Source organism: Somniosus microcephalus, chromosome 10 (assembly GCF_052327205.1).
Source record: "Somniosus microcephalus isolate GS21.2 chromosome 10, FLI_Smic_1.0, whole genome shotgun sequence".
Classification (NCBI taxonomy): Eukaryota; Metazoa; Chordata; class Chondrichthyes; order Squaliformes; family Somniosidae; genus Somniosus; species Somniosus microcephalus.
This window is the reverse complement of record NC_140996.1, coordinates 46,641,457-46,651,431: the sequence shown is the minus strand read 5'-3', so window position 1 is coordinate 46,651,431 and position 9,975 is coordinate 46,641,457.

The window sequence follows — 9,975 nt, the reverse complement described above, 5'->3', positions numbered from 1 at the left end:
TGTCTGCATCATCCAGGCCATGCAGTAATGGGGAGTGTCTGCACCATCCAGACGATGCAATAATGGAGTCTGCAGCATCCAGACCATGCCGTAATGGAGAGTGTCAGCACCATCCAGACGATGCAATAATGGAGAGAGTCTGCACCATCCAGGCAATGCAGTAATGGGGAGAGAGCCTGCTCCATCTAGGCCATGCAGTAATGCAAAGAGTGTCTGCACCATCCAGGCCATGCAGTAATGGGGAGATCCTGCACCATCCAGACCATGCAGTAATGTGGAGAGAGAATGCTCCAAGCAGACCATGTAGTAATGGAGAGAGGCTGCACCACCCAGACCATGCAGTAATGGGGAGATTGTCTGCACCATCCAGACCATGCAGTAATGGGGAGATTGTCTGCACCATCCTGACAATGCAGTAATGCAGAGTGTCTGCACCATGCAGATAATGAAGTAATGGAGAGTGTGTCTGCAACATTCAGACAATGCAGTAATGGGGAGAGGGTCTGCACGATCCAGAACATGCAGTAACAGGGAGAGTGTCTGCCCCATACAGCCCATGCTGTAATGGAGAGAGTTTCTGCAATGTGCAGACCATTCAGTAATGGAGCGAGTGTCGGCACCATCCAGAAAGTGCAGTAATGGGGAGAGAGTCTGCACCATCCGGACCATGCAGTAATGGTGAGATCCTGCACCATTCAGACCATGCAGAAATGGGGAGAGAGAATGCTCTTTTCAGACCATTCAGTAATGGAGAGAGTCTGCACCACCCAGATAATGCGGTAATGGGGAGTGCCTGCACCATCCAGAACATGCAGAAATGGGGAGAGAGTCTGCTCCACTCAGACTATAAGGGGTTTTCCTTGGGAGATGTCCCTGAGGTTTCTCTCTCTCGAGGCCTCTCTCTCTTGCACAGTAAAACCTTGAGTGGTTCGACCCATTCGCCCCTTAGATTCTATACTCTGGACTGAGGTGCAGGAACTACAATGTAGAGAAAACTCTTGTAGACCAAGTTTGATGAAACAAAATGAAATTTTATTGCATAAGGAAAAATATCAAATCAAATGCAAGCAGATAAGGGAGTACATGGGAGGGAAAAACACAAACAAATCATAACGACACAGTACTAACTAAGGCAAATACAGGCATCTTATACTCTACAAAGATCATCATGAAATAAGGAAACATACGGAACATCGAGGGACAACAACTCATGTTAGTTGTACCCTTAAAATCCACCCCCTTATTAAACCTATCTAGATCTGATTGTGAAGGGCCAGAAACATTCTCACCAATCCCACTAGGAAGTGCAAGGTTTTGAAATCAAGTCTGTGTTTTGATCCCTTCAGGCGCTCCGTCTCCTCGTGTACCGTGGAACCCCTGCGAGCTGCGCCACACCTTTCTCCTGAGGTGGGGGTCAGGGCGGCTGGACACCGGCGGGCCTGGATGTCGGCGGGGTCGGGGATCGTCGGCTCGAGCCTGGTCAGAGGAGCCTTGCGCTAGCTCCCATCGCTTCTTCAGTTTGTTTTTATCTCTTCTCCCGAGCCGGGGTGGCTGGAAGGTTTCTTCTCTTGGGGATTTACTTTTTTGTTTCTTCTCCCAAGTTGGGTCGATGGCCTCTCGTTTCGGCAACGGCCCGGGGATGGTCGATGATCTCTCGATGTGTTTCCCCGGGGCAGGACGCTGGCTTCGAAACAGCCTTCTTGATGTTGGCTTGATTCTTCTTCCTCCTCCGATGGTGGAGAGGAGTTTGCTGATCTTCTACCGAAGAGACTCCTCTTTGCCCACTACCACTCGGTCGTGTGTCTCTGAGTGTGTTTTCCCAGGTGTGTCGTACAACTCCAACTCCTTCAGTTATACTTTTCCCCCAGAAGCTCCACTTCCCGCCCAAAATCAGGTTAGTCTTTGTTTAACTTTTGGCGGGCTGGGAGCACAGCGGGGTAGTTATTATATTTTAAAGTGTTTTCGATGGCCGGTAAAGGCTCATCTCTGGTCTGTAATGACCTTCATGTTTTTAATGTCCTGCTGATCTCGTTATCTAGTCCTGGGTGCTGTTCTCATGAATATTAAATTGTCCCCTTTTGTCTGGGTCAACATTTAGATGGCCTCTGTCTCCAGGCCGATCTTGACTGGATCTGCATCTAATCCATATGCATATGTGTGGGTCTGGCTTCGTTCACTCAGAAACGGCTTCCAGAACTGGCTGTGGGTTGAATCCACAAAGCTGTCTGAGGATTCACAGGATCCATTTTAAAGAGTCCCAATAAGCCGGTCACATGGTATGGTGGCCATTTTGTATCCCCTTTTTCTGGGCTTCTTTTAAAACAGTCTTTAAAATCACGGCCTCTTCTGCCATTTGACCCTTATTAATACAAAGTCCAATTTTGCGAATCCTACAGACCATGCAGTAAGGGAGAGAATGTCTGCACCATCCAGACCATGCAATCAGGGAGAGAGAGTCTGCACCATCGAGGCCATGCAGTAATGGAGAGAATGTCTGCACCATCGAGGCCATGCAGTAATGGAGAGAATGTCTGCACCATCGAGGCCATGCAGTAATGCAAAGAGTGTCAGCATCATCCAGGCCTTGCAGTAATGGAGAGAATGTCTGCACCATCCAGGCCATGCAGTAATGGGGAGAATCTGCACCATCCATACCATGCAGTAATGGGGTGAGGGTCTGCACCATCCAGACCAGGCACTAATGGAGAGAGTGCCTGCACCATCCAAACCATGCAGTAATGGTGACTGTCTGCAATATTCAGACCATGCAGTAATGGGGAGAGACTCTGCACCATCCTGACAATGCAGTAATGCAGAGTGCCTGCACCATGCAGATGATGAATTAATGGAGAGTGTGTCTGCACCATTCAGACAATGCAGTAATGGTGAGAGTGTCTGCACCATCCAGAAAGTGCAGTAATGGGGAGAGGGTCTGCAGCATATAGACCAGGCACTAATGGAGAGAGTGTCCGCACCATCCAAACCATGCAGTAATGGTGAGTGTCTGCAATATTCAGACCATGCAGTTATGGAGAGTGTCTGCACCATCCAGGCCATGCAGTAATGGGGAGAATCTGCACCATTCAGACAATGCAGTAATGGGGAGTGTCTGCACCATCCAGACCATGCAGTAATGGAGAGAATGTCTGCACCATCCAGACCATGCAGTAATGGAGAGTGTCTGCACCATCCAGACCATGCAGTAATGGAGAGTGTCTGCACCATCCAGACGACGCAGTAATGGAGCGTGTCTGCACCATACAGACCAGGCACTAATGGAGAGAGTGTCTGCACCATCTAAAACCATGCAGTAATGGTGACTGTCTGCAATATTCAAACCATGCAGTAATGGGGAGAGAGTCTGCTCCATCTAGGCCATGCAGTAATGCAAAGAGTGTCTGCACCAACCAGGCCATGCAGTAATGGGGAGAGAGTCTGCACCATCCAGATCATGCAGTAATGGCATGAGAGTCTGCACCATCCAGGCCATGCAGAAATGGGGAGATCCTAAACGTCCAGAACATGCTGTAATGGGGGCAGAGAATGCTCTATTCAGATAATGCAGTAATGGAGAGAGCCTGCACCATCCAGACCATGCAGTAATGGGGAGTGTCTGCACCTTCCAGACCATGCAATAATGGGGAGAGAGTCTGCTCCACTCAGACCATGCAGTAAGGGCGAGAGTGTCTGCACCATCCAAACCAAGCAGTAATGGTGACTGTCTGCTGTAGTGTATGTGTTTTAAGTCAGAACTACTTTTTACAGCTCCTGTATACTGTAGTACCGGCAGTGACCACACCGGTATATAAGCTGTGCGCATGCCTCTGTACCCCAGTCTAGAGATTACCCTCCTCCAGTAAAGACCTGTTATTTGTTTATGTACAACATCCGTGTAATTATTTATCCACTGAACCACGGATCTAACAGTGGCGACGAGTATTGATGCGAATCTACCTGCAACATAAAAAAATAATAATAATAAATAGTCGAGTCCAGGAACACGGGCGTCGACCGCGAGCAACCACCCAGCAGTCAGGCAGAGATCCAACTTTGCTGGGGAGGCTGTGGAGAGCCGGGCTTGGTTCCCCAGCCACAACGAGCAGTAAGAGACCGACGACAGGTCCAGAGCAGACCCTTCCCGAGCAGCGGCGGCTGGAGCCGACCGACGGCAGAGAGAGAGAGCCGGGCAGCGTCGACGGGGTAAGAAAGAGGGTGAAGAGAGCAGGGCGCAGCCGGGGGTTGATCACCGAGCGGCGTCGAGGAAAAGTACTGCAAACTGGAGAGAGAGAGGGTAAGAAACAGACGGGTTCTAGACTGAGCGGCGTCAAAAAATATCAAGAGAAGAACGCACAGAGCACAGCTAGGGATCACGGGCTGATCAGGGTCCACGGGGCGAAGCAAGGGGAGACGCCATTGAGCTGCGGAGAAGCAGGGAGAGCGCGGGAGGCGCCATTGAGCTGCGGAGAAGCAGGGAGAGCGCGGGAGGCGCCATTGAGCCGCGGAGAAGAAAGAAGAGCGCGGGAGACGTCATTTTTAGAAGCCGCAGCGGAGAAGACGGGTGAGCGCGGGAAGGAAGGAAAGCGCGGGAGACGCCATTTTGTGCCAGCGAAGAAGAAGGGGAAGCGCGGGAGGCACCATTGGGGATAGTTAACGCACAACCAAGGATGCTGAAGTGTGGCAGTATCTCTACATTCGACAATGAAGTCAAAGATTGGGCGACATATGTGGAACATATTGAGGTGTACTGCAGGGCGAATGAAGTGCCAGATGCTAATAAAGCACTGGTTCTGTTAAATTCCATGGGTGCAAAAACTTATTGGTTACTGCGAAATCTAATAACCCCAGAGAAGCCAGTAAACAAGAATTTTGAAAGCATAGTAGAAATCCTACAGGACCACTTAAACCCCACACCGCTGCTGATAGCAGAACGATTTAAGTTCCATAAAAGGAAACAACACAAAGACGAAAGCAATGCTGAGTACCTTACGGAACTGCGCAAGCTATCGAAATACTGCCAGTTTGGAGCGGGACTAGCAGACACGATAAGGGACAAGTTTGTGTGTGGGCTACAAAGTGAAGGAACCCAGAAACGGCTTCTATCAGAATAGGACCTTATGCTGGACAAAGCTTTCAATATGGCAGTATCACACGAAACAGCCGCAAGGGGCGCTGCAGAGATACAACGGAGACCGCAAGAATATGGCACCAATGAAATGACCTCTGGAACAGGGAAGTGCTATCGCTGCGGTAGAACAACACATGACCAGAAAGATTGTTGGTTCAAGGACCAAGTGTGCAGACAGTGTGGGAAAGCAGGACACATAGCAAGAGTCTGCAGGTCTGGGAAGAAAACCAACAGCAAGAAATCTCCACAGGAGAAGTACAAAAAGGTACACCAGGTGATGGACAGTGGTTCAGACGAACAGAAAAGTGACACAGACTCCGGAAGCAAGGAGCTGGGTTGTCTGAAACTACATAATGTAACCGAAATGGAGGATCACCAGACTATCTGGGTTACACGCAAGATAGACGGAGTCCAAGTGGAAATGAAATTGGACACAGGGTCAGCTCTAACAGTCATAAATCAAAGAGACTACAAGTGGCTATTTTCACACATACCCTTGAAAGCTACAGAGATTGTCTTGAAGACATATACGGAGCAAAAAGTCTACCCCAAAGGAAAAATAAGGGTGAAAGTGACATAAAGGTCAGGAAATACCTAAAATGGATATATATGTATTGCCAAATGGAGGACCACCACTGCTAGGGCGTGAATGGATCCGGAAGATACATTTAGATTGGCATTCCATACAGGCACTGAAGGTGGAGGCCAAAAAGGATGACGGCGTCACACCTGGACGACTGTCAAAAATGCTAACTGACGCAAAAGAAGTGTTCCAGGAGGGACTAGGAACACTCAAAGTAATAACAGCAACAATTAAAATAGAGGATAATGCAAGCCCAAAGTTTCTGAAGGCCAGACCAGTGCCTTATGCGATCAGACCAGCGGTTGAAGCAGAGCTGGAAGGGTTGGAACATTCAGGAGTACTGTCCAAAGTGGACTGGAGCGAGTGGGCTACACCCATCATTCCTGTAATGAAGAGGTCGTTGAGTAATATGCCTGGGGAACCAAAGAAGGTCCGCATCTGTGGGGATTTTAAGGTGACAGTGAACCCAGTCCTTCACACGGTGCAATATCCGCTTCCACGAATTGAGGATATTTTCGCCTCACTATCTGGTGGTAAACGTTTCACCAAAATTGATCTAGCCCAGGCGTACTTGCAAATGGAGGTAGAAGAAGCTTCGAAACATTACCTTACGATAAACACCCATAAAGGTCTCTATCAATACAATCGGCTGGTGTTTGGAGTAGCCTCGGCTCCGGCTATCTGGCAAAGGGCGATGGATCAGGTCCTGCAAGGGATTCCAGGAACCCTGTGTTATTTGGGCGACATCTTGGTCACGGGCGAAAATGACGGTGATCACCTCGCTAACTTGGAGAAGGTGCTCGCCAGATTAAAGGAATATGGGCTACGAGCTAATCGGCACAAGTGCGAGTTTTTCCAGAAACAGATCTCGTATTGCGGCCACGTCATCGATGAAGAGGGGTTACATAAGTCCCCTGACAAGATTGAGGCAGTAGTCAAGGCTCCAGCACCAGAAAATGTGTCACCACTGAGGTCGTTCCTCGGGCTGGTAAACTATTACCACAAGTTCTTACCAAATTTGTCTACGGTATTACACCCGCTGAACACCCTACTGCAAATAGGGGTACCATGGAAGTGGGATGATGAACATAGACGAGCTTTCCAGAAGTGTAAAGAATTGATCACATCAAAAGAGGTGTTAGCCCATTTCAACCCAGCACTACCAATTCGTTTGGCATGTGATGCATCACCCTACGGCATTGGAGCGGTGCTGTCGCACAAATTCCCAGATGGGTTGGAGAGGCCAGTAGCCTTTGCATCTTGGTCACTAACCTCAGCCGAGCGCAACTATGCCCAGATTGACAGGGAGGCCCTCAGCCTAGTATGGGGAGTAAAAAAATTCAACCATTATCTGCATGGGCAGAAGTTCACCTTGCTGACTGACCACCAACCACTTGTCTCCATCTTTAATCCTAAGAAGGGCGTGCCAGTAATGACTGCACAGCGGTTACAAAGATGGTCCCTGTTTCTAGGGGCGAATAAATATGAAATAGAATATAAAGGCACGAAACAGCATGGGAACGCTGATGGGCTATCGCACCTGCCACTGCCTACGGTGGAGGAAGCACCAGCAGTGGACCCTATCGAGATATTTTATTCGTCGATAATTGAACGATTGCCAGTAACAAACGCGGATATAGAGAAGGAGACCCGCAATGATCCGACGCTGTCACGGGTATATGAATTGACGGTGAGGGGATGGCCAACACATGGCGACTCACTGTTGCCAGCATTCTCATCCAGAAGAGAACAGCTGTCAGTATGCCAGGGGACAGTGATGTGTGGATCCAGAGTGGTGATTCCACCCAAGTTAAGGGAGAGAGTGCTAAAGGAGCTACATGAAGGTCATCTGGGGGGAGTGAAAATGAAAAGCCTTGCTAGGGCTTATGTGTGGTGGCCGGGAATCGATCAACAAATCGAAGACCTAACTAAGAGCTGCTTAGGATGCCAGAAGGTCCAAAATGCACCACCACATGCCCCTCTACACCCATGGGAGTGGCCCTCCTCTCCATGGCAACAGGTGCGCATTGATTTCGCTGGTCCATTCATGGACTCAATGTTCTTAATAGCAGTGGATGCTCATTCAAAGTGGCCTGAGGTGATAAAGATGTCTTCAACCACTACAGAGAAAACAATTGCAGTCCTACGGACCATATTTGCCAGAAACGGTTTGCCAGGGCAGATCTGCTCTGATAATGGATCCCAGTTTGTGTCCGACGAGTTCCAAAAATTCATGAAAAGGAATGGGGTAAGGCATTACACATCCGCCCCGTATCATCCAGCCACCAATGGATTGGCTGACAGGTTCGTACAAACCTTTAAGAAGGCGATAAAGGCCATGTGCGACGAGGAAATTCCACTACAGCATAAGATGGACAATTTCTTATTAGCCTACCGAAACACGACACATGCAGTTACCAACCAGACCCTGGCCATGATGTTCTATAACTGAAGGTTGAGATCTCATCTGGACTTGCTCAGACCAAATGTGCGAAGAAATGTTGAGGACAAACAATTCCAGCACATCAACGAGAAGCCGACAAGGAGCTTCAATGTAGGGCAACCAGTCTTGGCCCGTGACTATCGAACAGAGAAGTGGCAACCCGGAACGATATGTACAAGGCAGGGGCCATTAATGTACACAGTGGATGTCGGGGAGAACATTGTGAGACGCCACGTCGATCAGATCTTAGCATCACAGGAAGGCGTAAACCCCATGTCTCGAGTACCTGGGGATGAACCCGACATACCGGTAGCATCTACTTCAGACCCAGTAGCAGTGGAACCCGATGAACTACCCGATGAAAAGGGGTCAGAATCGCCTCTGCACCAAGAACAAGAACCTCCGGAAAGGCGCTATCCCGAAAGGGTCAGGAAGCCGCCCCAAAGACTGAATCTATAAATGGACTTTTGTTATTGAATGTACATGTAAAAATGTAATTGTTATTTGAATATTAAGGGGGTATTATTCATCTAAAAAGGGAGGAATTGTAGTGTATGTGCTTTAAGTCAGAACTACTTTTTACAGCTCCTGTACACTGTAGTACAGGCAGTGACCACACCGGTATATAAGCTGTGCACATGCCTCCGTACCCCAGTCTAGAGATTACCCACCTCCAGTAAAGACCTGTTATTTGTTTACGTACAGCATCCGTGTAATTATTTATCCACTGAACCACAGATCTAACATCTGCAATATTCAGACCATGCAAAATGGGGAGATCCGAAACCATTCAGACCATGCAGAAATGGGGAGATCCAAACCATCCAGACCATGCAGTAATGGAGAGAGTGTCTGCACCACCTGGACCATGCAGTAATGGGGAGTGTTTGCACCATCGAGACCATGCAGTAATGGAGAGAGTATCTGCACCATACAGACCATGCACTAATGGAGTGAGTGTCTGCGCCATTCTGACAATGCAGTAATGGAGAGAGTTGGCACCACCCAGACCATGCAGTAAAGGGGAGTGTCTGCACCATCCAGACCTTGCAGTAATGGAGAGAGTGTCTGCCCCATACAGACCATGCAGTAATGGAGAGAGTTTCTGCAATGTGCAGATCATTCAGTAATGGAGCGAGTGTCGGCACCATCCAGAAAGTGCAGTAATGTGGAGAGTGTCTGGACGATTCAGACCATTCAGTAATGGGGAGTGTCTGCACCATCTAGGCCATGCAATAATGGGGAGATCCTGCACCATCCAGACCATGCAGAAATGGGGAGAGTCTGCACCATCCAGGCCATGCAAAAATGGGGAAAGGCTGCACCAACCAGACCATGCAGTAATGGAGAGAGGCTGCACCACCCAGACCATGCAGTAATGGGGAGACTGTCTGCAAAATCCAGACCATGCAGTAATGGGGGGAGACTCTACACCATCCTGACAATGCAGTAATGCAGAGTGTCTGCACCATGCAGATGATGAAGTAATGGAGAGTGTGTCGGCATCATTCAGACAATGCAGTAATGGTGAGAGTGTCTGCACCATCAAGACCATGCAGTAATGGAGAGAGTGCATGCAGCATCCAGACCATGCAGTAATGGAGAGAGTGTCTGCAGCATCCAGACCATGCAGTAATGGAGAGAGTGCCTGCAGCATCCAGACCATGCAGTAATGGAGAGAGTGTCTGCAGCATTCAGACAATGCACTAATGGAGAGAGTGTCTGCACCATCCAGAAAGTGCAGTAACGGGGAGAGGGTCTGCACCATACAGACCAGGCACTAATGGAGAGAGTGTCCACACCATCCAAACCATGCAGTAATGG